The sequence below is a fragment of the Sinocyclocheilus rhinocerous genome, unplaced genomic scaffold (genome assembly GCF_001515625.1).
Source record: "Sinocyclocheilus rhinocerous isolate Xijiao unplaced genomic scaffold, SAMN03320098_v1.1 scaffold289, whole genome shotgun sequence".
In the NCBI taxonomy this organism is placed as follows: domain Eukaryota; kingdom Metazoa; phylum Chordata; class Actinopteri; order Cypriniformes; family Cyprinidae; genus Sinocyclocheilus; species Sinocyclocheilus rhinocerous.
The window spans coordinates 164,624-185,306 of NW_015636845.1; the positions used below are offsets into that span (position 1 = coordinate 164,624).

Below are 20,683 nucleotides of genomic sequence, written 5' to 3' on the forward strand. Positions count from 1 at the left end.
TTGAGACTTTAGTCTTTGCAACTTCAGGGATCTTATCTATGCACAAAGAGCTTGTAACACTCCAAAGAGAAAGGAAAAATTGAAATCGCATCATATGACCCCTTTAATGTTTCAGTTCATTCTGCTTTTTATACAGCTGCAGATATAGCCTGGCACGTCTTAAGTTCTTTGAGCACGAGATCACTTCTCTTTCAGTGCGAAAACTTCTTTATCTCATTTTCATAAAATAAAATGCTATAGTATTTAACTTTTCCTCTCCATCGGCAAATGATGATTATGAAAGAAAATGCCGGATGTCTGTTTGCTATAGCAACAAACGCTACTTTTATGCATCTGATTATCAGATAAACCTCGCGCTCTTATTTCAAGGTTGTTGTTAATGCTGTGGTTATTTTAACAGTTTCCTTCGTACATTCGGCTGAACAACATTGTTAAAACACATTTATCATTCAATGGAACTGTGCATATGCTTTAGACACTTACATTTTTGCTCTATCCATGCAATAAATGCGCAGCCTTCGACTGCTCAGGTAATGTCGTCGGTATTGAAAAACTACAGAAAAGTAAAACTACTTAACTTTAGCATTACTGGCCATGAGTAGTAAGGAGAGATCCCACATCAGCTGCTCAAAAAGTGTGTCAGTGAGACGAACAAGCCGAGCGCAATCCTGTCAGTCACTGCAGGCCGGAAATAGTGGAGTGCGTGAAGGAGAGAAGCGAGGGCACGGACACTGTTCAAGGTCTCCATTAATTCGTGCTTGTAGTAATTTAATGTGTATATATTTTAAAAGCATTTAATCGCTATAGAAATCGCGATTCATTAATTATAGCGTTTTAAATCGATTACTGTCCGAAATTGGTCATTCATGATTCAAAAATCCATGTTTCAAGATCGATGCATTGCATCATCACGGTTTGTAATCGATGCATCGAGAAAACGAGTGAATCGTTACACCCCTAAATAAAACCCATTATAACCAAAGCATTTGTTGCATCCAGTGGGTACATAATTACTGATTATAATGACTTATACTGTCTTTTTACGGGTTGCGTTGCATAAACATAAAACCATGTCTGCATTTGTGATCGGAGAAAGGACAAACAACAAGCGCTACTCTACACTGCTCAGAAAAAGCGTTTGAATCGTCAGTGGCAAATTCTTTAAATATGAAAACATACTTAAAGGCTGTGAGTCAGAACAGCCGGCATTGTAGGCTACTCTCCAAGGTTCATGAAATAGTCCTCCGTAAAATGCGTTGCACACACACGAATATTTAGTTGAACTGTTCTGAAACCGTGTTGTAGGCCTAAATACAACTTAACCACTGATTTCTAGTTGTGTCCTCTTTTGGAAGGCCAAACAAAGTAGTTTTGCTTTCACAACAAAACACACCGCGTCTCCACAACATGGTGGCGGCAGCAACAATACTACAGCGAGAATCAAAGTTACGCCTTCTTTCTTGCTTTCACAACGAAACACAGCGTCTCCACGACATGGCGGCGGCGACAGCGACAATACTTCAGCGAGAATAAAAGTTACTCCTTTCTTTGCATGAACATTTGGGCGGCGTTATGCAAATCTTCCCACACAGTGCGTGACGTCCCGTTCAGCTATTGGACTGATTTCACATGTGATTCAGAGCGTGGGTCGCAGAAGGCGTTCCCCTAGCGTTTTCGACGCAGCTCGAGTTCCTGAAGAGGAACTTGAAATCGCATCATATGACCCATTTAATACTATTTTAGTGTTACTTTTTTCAAGAATACTTAAAATGCTTTATTATACCAGCAGGGGCTGAAAGCTAACAAACCCTCTGCCTACATCTTGACCCAACTATTTTACTCAAAACATGCAGTCATTATTGGTTAGCAGAAAATGATTAGGTAAAAGCTCATACCATGTAAACTGTCAGTTAGCAATGTAGCTGTCAGACCAAATGCAGATGGATTTCAAGACAAAAACCATCAATCCTGATGCATCAATTACCATGGTTCCTGTGAAATCCTGCCATGATAGGACAGGGTCAGGTCTCTTCGAATCCCTGTCAGACTAGCATTTTCCCTCAGGTTTAATTAGGAACTCTTCTCTCGGTATCCAGCATAGTTAGTCTTTCTCTTGCACAACCCAGCAGGAGACAGAAAATATGATCAATACGCATAATAACTGAACTGCTCAAGTTCCAAATATATCCTGACCTGAACCTGACCACAAAACGTGTTAAGGTCTGTACATGTAGCTTAGATCATTGCCTCATCCTACACTGCAAACTATTCAGCAGACCATATTTTCACATTTATAACACAAAAAGCCATATAAATAATGAAATAACCAAACATACTGCCAAGAACCCTTGCTACAGAAGCACAACATTCAAATTTATCTCTCCAGTGGCAATCCTTCAAAGCATAAACAGCATTATTATAATAGTATTATCAATATGTCAGCTATTACATTGATTACATGAACTTCATGAGACAACTGTGCTTTCCTGCCCCATGAATATGTTCAAAAAAAATTTCACCACTGAGCTTTTTGTTTAGAGCTGCACTTTATTCTTGTCACGGAGCGATGGACCCCCGAATCAAGTCCCATTTTCAATCCAACAAAAGCTCTATTCTCTCTAGGCTATCGGAGTGATGCTGTTACCGCCAAGTCACATTTAGTGGAAAACAATATACGATATTCTGATTAAGACAAAAGCTAGGGCTTAAACTCAGTGCTTTGGGTTAATAAAGGTATTGACCTGCACAATGGAAAAACAGCTCTTTTAGGCTTTAACTGTGCTGCCGTTCTCAAATTTAAAGGAAAACAAAAGAAGAATGTTTAAAGAATGTTCATGTAGCTCTTTTCCAACAGTTCAGAGTGACCACAGCTGTCAAGCTCCAAAAAGGGATGAAAAATACCATAACAGTAGTACATATGAATCATGTGCTATATAGTTAGTAATAATATTCAGTTAACGTTATTTGCTATTTTTTTTCCAAGAAAAATCAGTATAATTTTTGACAGGCATATTCCTACACTATGCATAGCCTCATATCAGTCATATACTACAGTTTCCCTCAGATGACTTCTCTGCCATTACGCTTAACATATTATTTGCTGTAAAAAAAAAAACACACAATGAATCACAATCTACAGTGGGCTGAAAAGTATTGATCTAGAAGTTGAAAGGGGAAATGTGTCACTGCCCGTTCATGTTGTTCATACTCAAAACAAATCATACAGTACATAGTACAATAGTCACGATTTATGAGACAGTCAAAAAAGTAGTTGAATTACTGTGTATCTTACGTGGGGAAATGAGTGGTTTGCTTTACTTTTGGTGAATGTATTATGCCAAATCAACGGAAACACCACTGCAGGATAACAAAGCAGAGAGTGGCTTAACATTCCAATGGCCTCTAAATGATGAAGGACAGAGAGGAAAATAGAGGCACATTCTATTCCTTAAATTCTGAATGAAATAGTTTAGGACTACTACTGTGTATCCATGCCAACATGATTCTATTCTTCTGGGTTACTAGGCTTTTATCCATCTTGAAAGAACCATTCAGTGAGCAAATTCTACCTATCCTTGTTCTGTCTCTTATTTTTTTTACACGGCTTCTGTCAAGTATATTCTCTGTGTTCTTAAACATTTAAATTTAGAAATACTTTATATACAGGTATAAATTAACTTCTATGAATTACGCTAGGATATGTAGTACAGACCAGCAACAACATCAAGTTATTGAATGAGACCACATTTTAGTCAAGTTGACAGTTTATTCAAGTTACACAATTAAAAACTTTTTTTCAAGTCTATCTTTAGCATTGCAGCAGGATTTTAGTATTAAAATTATTCTATATAAAAATATTTTAAAATGTACAGGTTAAATTCAGAATAGCAAAACTACTTTAACGCCACAAAAATAACACGCAGAAGTAGTGCTAACACTATAGATGTCTAGTAGTATGTCTCTCTTTCCATCCAACCTGCAAAGAAAGAAAAAATATAACTTATTTTTACTTTTACAGTTGAAAAATATAAAATGATGCACTCATACACTACTTAGACATACATTTGTATACTATTCATTTAAGTCCAACAATACAGTACATTTGGTTAGAGCAAGGTTGCAGTTTCCTGATTACCTCCGGGGTTCCGTCTAAGGATGAGCTTTCTGATTTCATCATAAATAAAGATGAGAAGAGAGTACGGGAAGGCACAGAACCACCAGTTGGGCCTGTAGATAGAGCGCAGATGTAGATTTTAGCCTACTTTAGTGGGTACATTCTGAGAGCCACATCCATGCCAGGGCAATAAGACAAGAAAGCCGCCAGTGCTGTTTCCTCAAACAATCCAAAGATCAGGATTTTGTTCCTTGTAGGACAAAAAATGTAGTAAACAGACAATAAATAAAAGAAAATCTCCTCAAGAACATGGCTTACGCTCATTTGTTCTCCCAGACTCACTTCATTCCCTGCTGGAAGACAGAATTACGCCTGGTCTTGCAGATAATCAGATCGGCCCACTGCACGACCACAATGCTGGCGAAGAATGCTGTGTGGCACGTGAACTCCACAATCTTTCTCTGTTCATATGTCTGAGAAAACATAACATTGTTTTGATACAATAATAATTTCATAGTATCACTTGTGAAGACCAGTGTTGGGGGTAACGCATTACAAGTAACACGAGTTATGTAATCAGATTACTTTTTTTAAGTAACTAAAGTAATGTATTACTTTTAAATTTACAATGAATTATCTGAGTTACTTTTTTAAATAAGTAACGCCAGTTACTTTGTTTCCCATGTATTCACTGACAGCTCTTGTGTTGCCATGTTGAGAGAAATCAGGAGTAAGTGCAGAGGCGTTGTGTGTGAACATGATCTTACTGTAGTTCTAGACTAAATATAAACATGTATTTACTCTCACCTGCACAAAAACAGATTCAGTATTCCTCAAAATGAATAAAAACAGTCAAATGCAAACTCAGAATATTATACAAACCAGCAATAATTAAATATGTTAAATAAGACAAATATCATTTATGCATTTTATCCCATTTTATTAACCAATGTCTTTGCTACTGACCTTTGATGATCCAATTCAACCATACTAAGCAAAAATGACACATTTGTGTTTCATTTTTGTTATTGCTGAATAGTGCTGAACTTTCTTCTCCTGCATCACATTCTTCATGCGATTTGTTTGAGCTGCACCCTCTACTGTACAGACGTGAATTTACATTTCCTTCAGCCTGAGGCGTAATTATTTCACTTTTTTTGTTGTGAAAGGGCTTTTACCTTTGTAAAGGAAGAACATGTTATATTAAAAACAAACAACCAAGCCCTGCCCAGATTTAAAACGTAACTCAAAAGTAACGTAACACATTACTTTCCATAAAAAGTAACTAAGTAACGTAATTAGTTACTTTTTTAGGGAGTAACGGAACAGTGTAATGCATAACTTTTAAAAGTAACTTTCCCCAACACTGGTGAAGACTTTCATTAAAATTTTAAGACATTAAAATTAGGGTTTTGAAGCTTTTAGTAGATGCCTGTTAGCTTTGAGGCAAATCTAAATGCTAAAGCACACCTAAATGTTGACTACATTCAGTTTTAGCCAATATACACACAAAAACACAAAACAGCTTTGTCATGACTGGAATAAATTACATTTTTAAAAACGGTAAAATAGAAAAGCCTGGTGAAAATGAGAGACTTCTTTTAAAAACATTAATAATTTTACCCATGCCAAATTTTGAACAGTCTTGTGTGCATTTTAAAAGGACATTCTCTTTTGGGAAGATACAGTAATACTGTTGACTCATGTTGCTAAAAAATAATTTTATCCAAAACTATGCTCTCAAGAATGAGAATGTCCCTCCCCCTGACTAGCATGTAGTAAAGTTATGGTTCACAGCTGTGATGTAATTCATAATACATACCCACTGTTGCCCATAACTGTCCTCCAGGTCATTAATATGCTTGTCATCCCAATGTACACAAATTCCTAGTAGTCTTGATGGTAAAAAGCCATTTTCAGCAAGAATGACAAAGTATGTGAAAAATCCAGCCAGAGCCTGAATCATACCTGCAGACCGAGACAAAATCTTCTATTAAAACTTTAAAGCCATTTTCACCTTTTGACATGAGAAGCTTTCATATGATAGCATGTTAGTGAGGAAAAAATTGGGATGAGATTCACAACATACTAATTTAGCACCTGATCGAATACCATTAAAAATGACAGTCTTAGAATCTTTTCTAAGACAATTTTAGCATTTTTAGTGCTATGCTCTACCATTTAAGCTACTGGAACAAAGCAACAAAATGTCCACCTACCTATCTGTCCATATGCAATGCTAATAAGTCTTTCATTCACCAACTTCTCTGTTTTAGGGTATCTGGGCTGTCTCTTCATAATATCACTCTCAGCAGCCTCGTATGCCAGAGAAATAGCAGGGACCTTGAAAAAAACCCAAAATGATTAACTGTCATCTCTTGTAGAGATAAAATACCAAATGTGAAAGTGTGAAAAAGAAAATAACCCAGTGTGTTGTGCACTGACCATGTCTGTTCCCAGGTCAATACACAGAATGGTAACAGTTACTGTTACTGGTCAGGGTGTAAGCAATGGACTTCTTCAAGTTGTCAAAGATCAGACGGCCTAGAGTGGAGAGAAAACGCTAACAAAGGAGCCCACAACATTGAGAGGATATGAAAAAAGGTCTCATGTACCTTCCTCTACACCTGTGACAACTGAGGCAAAGTTGTCATCCAGGAGGATCATGTCAGCAGCCTGGTTGGACACGTCTGAGCCAGCAATACCCATAGCAACACCAATATCAGCCTTCTTCAGTGCTGGAGAATCATTCACACCATCCCCTGTTTCAGCCACTATGGCTCCCTTTGTAAAGAAATGATTAAAAATGTAACTTAAAATTGCAATTTCCAAATGCTTTCTAAACCAGAGGTTTTCATGGGGACCAGGGGCTGCAAATGTATGGAAGCATATGGGTAGCAAAATTTATTTTGAAATGTAATATGTAAAATGGCAATGTATTTCTGTATTTAAATTTACATTTTCCCATACGTGCAGCATTTAGTGCAAAATGAAAATGAAAATTAAATTATATAATTTACATTTGCTATTTTCTACACTAGTTTTAATATGTAAATTAAAAACATTTTAACGCTTTATAAGTTGCAAAATTAAAATGAAATTGTATTACCCAAATTTATTAGATATGTTTGACATGTCCAAGCAAAAACTCCAAAATTATAATTTAAATGCAATTTTACCTAAATGCATTTAGACTTACGGATAGGACACTTGAGATTGCATTTTCATCGTGATACCGCGTGATAATTGTAACAAAATGCTGTGTGAATTTCAAAATGCATTTTGAGCCAAATGAGCAGCAAAATGGTTGCAAAAATGGTGATTTAAATGTCTTTTATTTTTCTTAAATGCATTGACACTTACACTTAAGACATTTCAATTGCATTTTCTGATAATTGATCATTTTTGTTATAAGGATTGAATAAAAGCATTATGTTTTTTCCAAAAACTTCTGTAATGTGCACACAAAATTAAATACTTAATTGCCTTTTTATTTAAGAAAGGGGATCCCTCACAAGGGGGATCATAACTGGAGCTCTTTGGCATCAAAAAGTTGTTCTAAACTGTCTAACTGAAGTATTAAGTATACACAGCCAATTATGTACAGTAGGTATATTCAGAATTTTTTATTACCTGTCGCTGACACCCCTCAACAATAATCAGTTTCTGCTGTGGTGATGTTCTGGCGAACACAATTTCTGTGTGGTGCTTCAGAATATCATCTAACTGTTCAGCTGTGAGGTCCTTCAGGTCTCCACCGTGAACCACACAGGCCTTTGCGTCTCTGAAAAGAGATATTTATTGACTTATTAGATTCATGTCAAGGAAATTTAGAGTGACATTTTTAGTTAAACTAACACAATACCTGGGAGTGACCTCATTGATAGGGATATTCAAGCGAGCAGCAATGTCTTCCACAGTCTCATTACCCTCAGAAATAATCCCAACACCCTTTGCTATGGCTTTGGCAGTGATTGGATGGTCACCGGTTACCATGATAACCTAATAGTTGAGAAATATATGAGTAAACTATAATTATATAATCATTTCAGCACATCGTAAAGGAATTGCACCTCTGCTTTACCTTGATTCCTGCACTTCTGCATTTGCCCACAGCATCAGGCACAGTAGCACGTGGAGGGTCGATCATTGACATCAGACCCACAAAGCACAGATTCTCAGTAGGGAAATTCACATAATCTGTATCAAACTGGAAGCCTTCTGGAAACTGTTCATCAGGGAGGTAGAAATGACAGAATCCTGTTGGAGAAGAATGTGAATGATCAGTTCACAGTGTGCTCAGGTGAACCCACAACTTTTATTTGAAGAAGCAGCTTTTTCTCTTTTACCTAAAACTCTTTCTCCAAGGCCCCCGAGCTCCAGATAGGCATTCTGAAAGGCTTCTTTCATTTCATCATCCAAAGGTTGCTCCTTGCCTTGGATCAATATAGTAGCACAGCGGTCCAGGATTCACTCTGGGGCTCCTTTCATCAAAGCTACCAATGCAAGCATCAGATAATTTCATATAATGATGAGTTGTAATGTATTAGTTGTATATGGGCTGTCAATGTAACATATTAATTTGTGGCATACTTTAAATTCTTGAATGGGAAATCTAATAAGTAGAGATGCAAGATCCTAAATCCAGTACCTGATATTTGTTTGTCGAGTTGAAAGGGATTTCCGCCACTTTGGTGTACTTGTCTCTCATTTCTTTCACTGATCCACAGCAAAGCTCAATGCATTTCAACAGGAGAAAACCTTTGTGACACTTGCTTGCTCCCAGGACATCTTCCCTTATTCCCTTTTGAGGATTCACTCTGGGGCTCCTTTCATCACAGCTACCAATGCAAGCATCAGATAATTTCATATAATGATGAGTTGTAATGTATTAGTTGTGTATGGGCTGTCAATGTAACATATTAATTTGTGGCATACTTTAAATTCTTGAATGGGAAATCTAATAAGTAGAGATGCAAGATCCTAAATCCAGTACCTGATATTTGTTTGTCGAGTTGAAAGGGATTTCCGCCACTTTGGTGTACTTGTCTCTCATTTCTTTCACTGATCCACAGCAAAGCTCAATGCATTTCAACAGAGCAGATTCAGATGCATCCCCAGCAGCATCTCTCTAAATATTTAAACACACAAGTGAGATATTTATTAGAAAATCTTAGCATGCCAAACCATGGCATGTTGATCAACAATACAGCAAAAAACTTACATTGTGAAATGTTATTACAAATTAAAAGCATTGCTTTCTATTTTGATTTATTTTAAAATGTAATTTATTTCTCTTGATGCAAAGCTGAATTTTCAGCAGCCATTTCTCCAGTCTCCAGTGTCACATGATCCTTTGGGAATCATTCTAATATTATCTATAATAATATTGTCTGATTTGATGCTTAGGAAACATTTCGTATTATTAGCAATGTTGCAAACATTTTTTGGGGATTCTTTGCTGAATGGAAAGTTGAAAACCATTTTCAAAGCAAGTTCAAAACATTTATTTTTATTATAAATCATATGTAACATTTTAAATCTCTTTATTGTCACCTCTGATTCATTTAAGCATTGTATCCTTGCTGAACAAAATTCATTTCTTTCAGAAATAAATGTATTTATTTATTTTTAACAAACCTATAACACAAACTGCACTGCTTTTTTTAAAAAGCAGACCTCCACCAAAAGTCATTGTATAACTTGCGTACTAACGCACTAAGTATAATTGCAGTGCCTCAAATCAAAAACTAACCTTTAGAATTGGCACATCTGTCTGCTCTGCCAGGAACACAGCCCTGTTGCACAGCCCAGTAATACGAGCCAATGATGCCCAGGTGGCCGGGCTGCGGTCAAAGGAGGTCCCGCTCTGATTCTCTGTGGTGTCAGCCTCATGGATCTGGTTATCAAACCACATGTGGGCTACAGTCATGCGATTCTGCGTTAATGTGGCAGTTTTATCAGAACAGATGGTTGAGGTTGAGCCTTAGGTTGAGCGTTTCAACAGCCTCAAGGTTCTTAACCAAACAGTTTTTCTTAGCCATGCGTTTCGCTGAGAAGGTGAGACAAACCTAAAGAATGAGAAGCAGAGAGCAACTGTCAAGCAAATATTAGGGCCTAATCTTCAAACAAAGTAAGTTTAAACTAACTAACTAACCGTGACTGTTGCAAGACGACCTTCAGGCACATTGGCCACAATGATGCCAATAAGAAAGATAACAGCTTCCAACCAGGAGTAACCAAGAACGAGAGACAGAATAAAGAAAGAGACACCAAGGAAGACAGCCACGCCTGTGATGATGTGGATGAAGTGCTCAATCTCAATTGAGATGGGGGTTCGTCCGAACTCTAGTCCAGATGCAAGTGTTGCAATTCGACCCATGACTGTACGGTCACCGGTGCTGATGACGATGCCACATGCAGTACCTACAGTATGTGCAAATATTGCATCAGAAACATTTAAATGTAAATTACATTCAAATTTAATTTGATCGAAGTAATCAATCAATTATAATATTACAAGGGATTTCTATTTGAAATAGCTGTTCTTTTGAACTGCATATTAGTCAAAGAATCCTGAAAAATACTTTTCAGTTTCCACAAAAAAAATATTAAGTAGCACAACTGTTTTCAACAATGATAATAAAAATCAATGTTTTTCGAGCACCAAATTATCACATTAAAATGATTTCTTAAGGATCATGTGACACTGCTCGGCGATCGACCCACCGGGAATGTCCCGGTGCTCCTGATGGCCAGCTACATGGCTGGGTATTCAAGTAAGCTAGATGCCCAGATGCTGCGCAATTAGGCTTATTTAATATATCATGATGAGTCTCGAGTTCAGTATTTACACTAAATCTGTGCAGATTTGGCTTACATGAACTTCCTCAAGAAATTAATTAGTAAACATAATTTACGAAAAGTAACCTGCCAAATTGGCTAGTGATTTGACAGCGTTACCCGCCACAGCTGATTTTTACCCCCATTTGGCGGGTTGGTGGGTGTTAATTTAAAACCCTGCCTACAATGTATTTAAACTTATAGATTAGTTTATTAGACAAACTGAATGGCAAAAAATAACTAAATTAGAAAAGAAATATTTACCTGGGGAATCAAATTCTTGAAAGAGTCCCTAATTTTTGAGCTCTTTGCCTCTTGATAGTATGAGAAACATCCAGTGATTATCACCACAGCTGATAGCACAACTCCCAAATACAGCTGCATTGAACAAAGGGATAAAAAAGACTAGATATAAAACATCAAAGAAGCAGACCACATCGAATGTTTTTTTTTAGCATTCCCTCTCACATTGTCATTAGCTGGCTCATCTTCCATTGCCGCTTGAATGCCATACGCAAGAAAGCAGAGGACGGCACCAGTCCACAACAGCATGGAGAAACCTCCAAACATCTGCTTACAGAACTTCACTCACTCTGGGCTGGTTGGAGGTGGAGTGAGAGCATTAGGTCCATCAAGCACGAGTGCTTGTGAGACCCTGGTGAAGTCAAAGAGAGGGCTGTGTTAGTTATTGATCACTAGAGAATTATTAAGAGTCATTTTATAAAAGAGACACTCTACTTCATAAACTTACTCTGCTCAAGTCTGTACCATATTTACGGTGGAGCTCTTCCAAAGTCAAGTTTGTGATCATCCTGAAATAGATTTTGTACAGAAAGATTCAGCCTTGGAAAAATGATCAGAGTGTACCATATCGAACAAAGCTAAGTAAAGTCTCACCAAATTCACTTCCTTTTTCAGCTCATCCATATCTTTGTCCTTCTTCTTGTTTTTGTTCTTTTTCTTTCCTGCTTGCTCTGACGTTGCCGCCAGCTCATATTGGTCCCGTCCATCCTGAAATAGATGTTTGAAATATGAAATAACAACTTTGTCAAATAACAAGGCTGTGACAATTGAGTCATTTTGTGGAAAAAGTTAAAGACCCCCAAAAATTAAAATTCTGTCAATGCCTACTTCCATGTTTTTTTAAACCCATATGACTTTCTTTCCTCTACAGAGCATAAAAGGAGAAATTCTAAACACTGTGCTGCTCACTTTTTCCCATACAAAACTTACTGAAGTTTTCAAGCTTGTAAAAGGTTCAAAAGCACTATGTGGTCCATACAGTTTGTGCACTACACTTTTCAAGTTATCGCTTTTATGATACCTTAAAGTCTGTAAAGTTCCTCTTTTTAAAAAGAAAAAAAGCTGTATAAAATGCAACCTATACACTAAATGTTTTTCACTTATTACCTTGTATCTCATGTGGTGAACATGAGGGCAAGCCCAACTATCTACCAAAACATATTCAAATTACTGCCAACCTCCTGAGTTGTCAAGGGTCTTTGATGTATTTTGAAGGGATCAGCTTTCTTTTGACATGATCTGCTACACTAACAAGTATAATAATGTTCTGTGGCACAGGGCCAGTCTCAACTAGGGACACGGATGCAACCATGTCATCTTGGCCTCTATCCAGTGAAAAGAAATAAGCAGAAGCAACAAAGCCTTTTCCCTCAGTACATTTCATTTCCCAAAGAGAACATGAGTAGGCAAACGTGGGAGTATCATTAGTTTATCTCAGAATTTCTGCAAGGGTCACACATCCGCAAACTCGCAACAGATAAACACTCCCGCACAAAGAATTGTGCTCATGTTTTATTCAACTGTCCAGTCAACCAGAGTTCAGTGCAATTGTTGCCTCAGGCAAACATGTTATGCCACCTTTGTGGCGACACACAGGAGTGTGACAGGAGCAACTGTTTGTGAGAATGAAAAATGGATTTGAGGATGTTTTTCCAAATTAGATCTGCTTTCTTTGTATGACCTCAAACAAATTCACAGCAGTTGTAAACAGTACAAGTTAACAGTTGTTTAGTTGTACAGTGAAAGAACCTTTGAGTCTACATTGTGAAAATAGCTGAAGTATATTAGGAGGCAAAAAGTAACTGCATGTTGACATCTTTCCTCCATTCTTATTGCAAAGGATTAGGAAAGTTCCCTTTCATGGGAACTTCGAACTGCGTCCTCTAGGGGTCGCTATGGGGAACGCCTCGTCGTGACCCGTGTCTGAAGCATACATAGAAAAACACCAACTCGTTGGCCGGCGACAGCCATGACGTCACTACCGGTGCGACTATAGTATAAATGTTTTTCTATGTATGCTTCAGACACGGGTCACAACGAGGCGTTCCCCATAGCGACCCCTAGAGGACGCAGTGTCTCGTTCCCTACTCAGGGAACCATCGTTACATAAGTAACCTGAGACGTTTTGTGGTAATTCAGGTGAACTGACCTAGATTATGCACACCATGTTCTTAAGGGGAGGAGAGAAAACATCACTCCAAAACAACAACCTGTGGCTCTAGAACTAGGTAAAAACAATATAATAAAGTAAAAACAAATATAATGAAGTAGAAAGTTATTAGCAAAACAGTATAATCACAATTTTAAATCCTGATTCCACAATGAGTATGCAAATAAGGTCGTAAATAGTGATGAATAGTAATGAGTACTGCATGTACTGCACAGGTCATACTACAGCCTACTACACTCCCACTTCTCAGTCAAACTGAATATAAAATGCAATCATAGAATAAGAAACAATAAACCACTCCATATGCCCAACAACATGATTACACAAAATTTAATTGAAACTTTTTGGTCTTTTTTTGAATACACATACATATACACCTATAGGAATGTGTGTTTGTGTGTATAACTTATACATTTTAGATAAAATATAAGTATATTAATATTTTTGTTTAAGTTATACAAAATACTAACGCGGTGACGTCTAGTTATTTAGTTCAGAGCTGGTATTTTTCACCAGCGATCTTCACATACTCAGTATAATCTTTATCTTTCTGAAAATATCCGTCATAACTAAGCGCATCTCCGTTAATATTAATATGCTTCAAATGAAACAAGCCTAGTTATTAAAACATATTTTACTTACCCCAACTCCCATCTCGCTTATGAACGGCGACTGTGCTACTTTACGTTCACTTTCAAAGCCTTTTTCAAGTGTGTGGAGCAGAGCGTCAGATCATCAGTAGGGATGGGCGTATCGATCCGAAGTATCGATATATCGATACTGACGCGAGTATCGAAAGTATCGATACTCAAACAAAAAATATCGATACTAAGGTGCGTTTTATTTACCAGTGGTTTTATTTAACAAAAATAATAATAATGCGTACAATATGCATTGAATTGGACGAATAACCTTTGTTAGCGAATAATTGTGTAGGATAGAACTATTTTCCTGCCCATCTGAACACATGCAAATGTTGCAAGACAGAACCAATCAATCACAGAGAGCATTCACTCACTGCTGACAGTGCTATATATATATATATATATATATATTACTGTAGCCTATGTAGCCTACAGTACCGGTTAAAAGTTTGGAATAATTTATTTATTGAAATATATATATATTTTTTAAAGTTTTTGAAAAAAATATCTTCTGCTTACAAAGGCTGCATTTATTTGATCAAGAATATAGTAAGCACAGTAATATTGTGAAGTATTATTACAATTTTAAGGAATTGTTGAATTATTAAAATATTAATTTAAAAGAACTATATTAAAATGTCATTTATTCCTGCAATAGCAAAGCTGAATTTTCAGTAGCCATTAATCCAGTCTTCAGTTTCACATGATCCTCCAGAAATCATTCTGATGTTGATTTTTTATTATGTTGATTTGGTACATTAAAAAAACTTATTCCAAAAAGTATGTATTTTATGATGCACAAAAATAAATCCCCATTGCAGGGTATAATGAGTATTAACAAATCTGGCAAAATTTGATAAAAAACTTAAAAATAATAATAATAATAATAATGTGATGAACAAAAACCCTCTACATTGCGAGTAAATCACTCGCATGTGCGACTAAATCTTACTCTGGGCGACTAAATAATGTCTAACATTAGTCATTGGCTAATAAATTCTTAGATTTTACACGCCAGTATGTGTGTGAGAGGCGTTCAACACAGATTTTCACTCGATAAACATGCTGACTGAGTGCTTGAGAGTTTCGCTCTCCGTCAAGCGATGTGTGTGTGTGTGTGTGTAAAATAGTATATCAGTCTGGCGAGTAAACAAAAAAATGTACTAGCCAATGGCGATTATATTGCCAAGGTGTGCGTAGAGGGTTGAACAAATATTACAGAAAAAATGTCTGTGTGTAGTAGGAGATTTTCTGGTTTCTTTTTTTTTTTCTTTTTTCAACAAATCTTTCCCTCTGTTAAAATTAATCATTAATTTTACAAAAAGAGTGAAGAAAATCCATAGTTTGCTTTTTCCTCCCTTGCATGTTTTACACTGCTTATGAGGAAACCACAATGTGGGAAACCAAGAACAGCGCCAGGAAACCTCAAGTGGCTAAAAGATAATACAATCCTGGTGTTGAGCTCTACTGTGGAGCTAAAGAGAGGTTGCTGTGTAGTCTTGACTTGTCCTATAACATTATATTATGCAACATGAGAATTGTTAGCGTATGTCTAAATACTATTGCATTTTAAAGCTGTTGCTCTGTAAATCTAAACGCTTAACACGGGGTCTTAGAACCTATTATGCAAGAGCTTTGGCGGTAATCTGTGTATATAGCTAAGCCGCGCTTTTCTGACACCAAACATTCTTAAACGCCTGAGAAATATCAGTCACACACAAGAAAAATATCTGCGGATGGTGTGAAGCCAGGCCATTTCAATGGGTTTTCCCATTTCATTTGATGCATTGCTTTTATTTTGTGTGTGCCTGTGATTACAAATGGTTATATCACTCAAGCCTCTGTTTGGTGTTTTATCTATTTATGCCAGAAGGACACAGATGCTACCTTAGACAAGTGCATTGTAATTCTCCCCTTTCAATCCCCTTTGATCTGATACAAATCCATTAAAGTTATTTCTCTCTTTGGGCCATATCAAAGACCTGCTCGTATTCCCCCTCTCCCCGTTTCAGATGTACATAGAAGTCCAAATATAGACCACACGGACCTTTTTAAACAGCTCAGGTACTCTTTCTTATAATGGATCCTATATTGTAAACAAACACAAACGTGTCACACTATAGATGATGCTTCAGATAACAGCATCTATACCTGCACTGAGGTACAATGGCCACTGTAACGGTTCTGTTGGTTGATGGACAAGCCATTTCTTCTTTCCTAGAAGAGCACTAGTGTTGCTGGGTATTCTGTCTGAGATCGTATGACTTCACTTTACTGAAGCCTGTTTGTACTGAAGACTCGAAACCTGTCAGACAATGAGAAAATGAATTATTGGGGATGTGACCTGAGCCATGACAGCAAACAGAATTACACTTCATATTAACATGGCATATCAAAAAGCAGTTTTGACAAAACACATCTTTAGATCAGATGCTTCTGTGCATATAGTGGAACTGCTATTGATTTTGCATTTAATATACAATGGGAAATAGACAAAGTTGCATCAAAGGCATAAATATGTTTAATGGCTATAATGTTGGATACAAAATGTCAGTGCTGAATTTTATTGCTCATAGGTTCATTGTAAAAATATCCTGTTAAATTTACTGTGGATAACTGGCGGCTAGTTGCCAATAAATAAAAAATACACTGTAAATAAACAAATATGGTGACAATGATTTATTGCAGGATACCTGTATATTTTACAACTGTAAATTATATAGTAATTTATGCTTTTTAATAAAAAAACAATATTTTACATTATGAGATGTTACATTTAATTTAGAATTTACTGATGACAGAATATTAATTTTTGGGTAAACTACACCTTATTATTAACTATTAAGTACTGTATTAACTTTAGTTGTTTCACCAAAAATATTTAAGACTGTTGTTGACAGTTATAGAGCTACACAATTATTACAATTGCTCTGATAATTTGGTCTTGGAAGAATCTGATGAGTAATGTTTGAGTTTATATGGAAATCTCAGACTTTTTATTACAGACTTTGACATCTTGGCATGTAAAATTCATGAAAAGGGAACTTCTGCTCAAAAACAAGGCATAAGCAAAAATCCTTCCCATATTTATCTCTTTCAACATTGGCTGGGTTTCCCAAAGCACTAACTTTACTGTCATACTCCAGTTATCATACTCCATCCTTACTCCCTTTGTTTCTGTCTGTCTTTGCGTATTTGTAACAGTCAGTCTATATCTGTGTCAACAGGAGACACTTTATCTTCACGTCAGTCCCGTTGTCACGCCAGCCCTTCTCTCTCCTTTCCTCTGCCCACAACCAAACTGCATGCGTTTCTCTCTATCAGTGCACCTGTCACCGCTGTCTGTCTGTCTCCCAGACTTTGCCACTCAATCTTGTCTTGATGCTGAACATCTTCGATCTAAGCCTTTTGATGTTAGCTCTGTCTCCAGCTCTGAAAGATGCAACTGATGCGGAGGTATCACAAACAATGAATGTAACAGATGGTCCACATTTTTCACATTAAAGGAATAGTTCCCCAAAAACTGAGAATTCTGTCTGATTTACTCACTCACACATCTTTCCAAACCCCTTTGCTTTTATTTTTTTCCCATGAAAGAAATCTTAAGATTCAAGAATATAGACATTTTTTATATAATGACAGATTATTGCAACCACAAGCTGTCAAGTTGAAAAAAAGTCATATCTGTGTCATACACTCTAAAAAATGCTGGGTTAAATACAACCCAGTGCTGGGTAAAATAGGGACAAACCCAGCAATTGGGTTGTTTTGACCCAGCGGTTTTGTTAAATGTTTAACCCAACCTTCTGGGTAGTAACCCAACCGCTGGGTCAAAACAATCCAATTGCTGGGTTTGTCCCTAATTTACCCAGCACTGGGTTGTATTTAACCCAGCATTTTTTAGAGTGTAAATCTGAACTATCCTAAAATGGCTGTTGCCAGCAATCTATCTCGGAATATAAACATTTTAGAAACATTTGACGATAATCATAAAACAAAGACATTATAAGACTTCAAGAGACTAATAGCTATAAGGTGTATAGACTAATTTTATGATATTTCTGTAATTGCTTTTTAGAGCAGTCATTATAAGTTATCATTGAATGGATCTATATGAAGATGAAAATGACAGCATACAGGTTTGTAATTACAATAGAGTGATTAAATAATGACAGAATTTTAATTTTTGGGCAAACTATTCTTTTGTTTGTTTTTATAGCTACGGTAGATATCTTGCACTCAGTATTCAATTCTTTAAAAAGTAAATAAAAAAAAAATAAAAAATCTCTTTTTTTAGTTGGCATAATTCTGTAATTAAGGCATCTAACAGCAGGAGCTAACGGTTGAAGCTAACAAGCTAAACACTGACCATGTAAAATGCTGCTAGCAATTTTGTTTTTAGTCAGTAGCTAAAACAAGATGGCATAAATTTGCAACTCACTCACTCACAGCTTGAAAACCTCTATATCCTTCTGAATGAAAGAATACAGCACAGCTAAAGATGAAGGAGACATATGAAAAATATGAAGTAACAGACAGATGATGAAGCTGTTTGATGTAGGAATATGATATGAAAAACTTGATGTTTAGAAGATGCAAAACTCACACATCTGACACCTTACAATTCTGTCACCTCGGGGAGATAAACATATTCATTTTGTGCTGAGAAAAGCTAGACTCTAGTTTTTCTTTTTTCATAAAGGCTCCCGGCCACAGTCTTCCGCATACTTACCCTGCATTTCCACTCCAAAGATGGATTTCTGCACTGAAGAGACGCAGAAAACAATGCTTCAAGCTGGATTTTGGATATTATTCAATACTTCATGAAATGTTCTGGGTGGCTGTTGGATATATTGATGGATATGTTGGACTGTTATTGTCAAGTTAGAGTAGTAGTTCCTAGCTTCAAACTGAACAAATATAAAAACTTGTGATGACAATGTCAGATGAACAAACTCAAGACAGCTTGTCATGAACATGCAACATTTATGATTAATTAAAAACCACCCAAATAAAAAAAGTCCAACAAATGAAGAAGTATAGCCTATGTTTAATAAGTCTATCTTCTAGTCTATGCACCTCATTTACATCCCTTTTCAGCAATAAGCTGATGTCATCAGTGTGTAGGCATAATGCAAATGGGGTTCTGTGTAGTAGAACATCTAAATTGTTCTAAGTGGAACTATCTTGTATTGGTGATCTGTTTTAAAACAGAACTTGGTCTATTTCAGTTATAATACGCGTTGTTATTGTTTTGGTGAATGTCTGTTTCTCAGATTATAAAAAGTGTGGCCCACTAAGAAAACGAAATGCTCCCTCCCCCCACCAAATTCTTTATGTTGTGAAGGAGGCCGGCTTCATGTGTTTGCCTGGGGGTCCTCAGCGCCAGCCTTACACCAAGTGCGCGCTAGCGCCTCATCCCAGGGTGTGCACAAGTAATCTGGGTGCCAGTAACCAGATGCTGCTTTGTTCGCAGCACAACTGAAGCAGCAGACACATCAAGTCTTTCGCTGGAATTGCATTTAGCGTAAGCAACCCGCTATCACTCGCTGAATGAAGCTTCAAGAAGAAACTTTACTCGACCTTTGGTATTGAACTTACCTTTTCGTCCTGCAGTTACAGACGCACTGAGCTCGAGAAAGAATTCAGTTAAGGCGCGAATCTTTAGAACGTGTGACGTCACTGAGACTGGCTGTGTGATTTGACCGTTTAGGTGCGCAGAAGACAAAGGCTACTATGCTTGTCCATGTTCTGCTTGGAGTGCGTGCACAGAAAGCATCCTGTCAGCAGTGGATTCAGTTCTCTTTCACAGCTTATTGCACTTTTATTCATACTTTTTAATATCAAGCACATTCCGCTCTTTACTTTTTTCATTCATCCATGTTTCTTTGTTAATATTTTCAAACTGTCCCACCCACTGAAAGCTGTGCGGATTATCACACTTAAATACAACACAGTTATAGGACATAAAAGGTCTGTGCGGTAAAAGCGAAAGTACGAGGTGAAATGTTTCGAAATGTTTGCACAGCAGAGCACCAGTTTCAACAAAAGGATATATTTCAGTCCAGCCACTTTTTTTATACTTTTACATTGTCTATTCTGTTCTGAAAATCTTTCTTTTCATCATTACCACAAACAAACTGCTTGAATCTGAGCGCAGGAGCTCTAGGTTACCATACACTCTAAAAAATGCTTAAAAATGTAATTAAAAAATTTAACCCAACAGCTGGGTTAGTCCATATTTGACCCTAAGTTGGGTTGAAACAACCCAGCATTTTTTTAGAGTGTAAGCTTAGTGGTTTGCAGTTGATTGCTGTCACCAACAGCACTGTGCACTTGGCTAGCGCACAACGGTAAATTATATTATTGTTCTAAACTTTTGTAGGCTGTACAGAATGTAGCCCAGATGGTGGATCAGCACCTAGAGAGGACCTCTACAGCCCTAAATGTCAGCGGAGATCAGGACAACTAGATGAGCTCCAGAGACAGATCCCCAGTGAGGACCTTGTCTCCTAGACGGCCACCGGGACAAGACCACAGGAACCAGTTGAGTCCTCTGCACAATGTGACATTGCTGCAGTCTGGAACTGAACTGCTGGTTTCGTCTGG

General features: G+C 37.0%; 1 pseudogene; it reads right to left on the bottom strand.

The window, feature by feature from the left end:
- Positions 1-3,825: 3,825 nt before the first annotated feature.
- Positions 3,826-14,176, bottom strand: LOC107748173 (sodium/potassium-transporting ATPase subunit alpha-1-like; annotated as a pseudogene).
- Between the last annotated feature and the right edge of the window lie 6,507 nt (positions 14,177-20,683).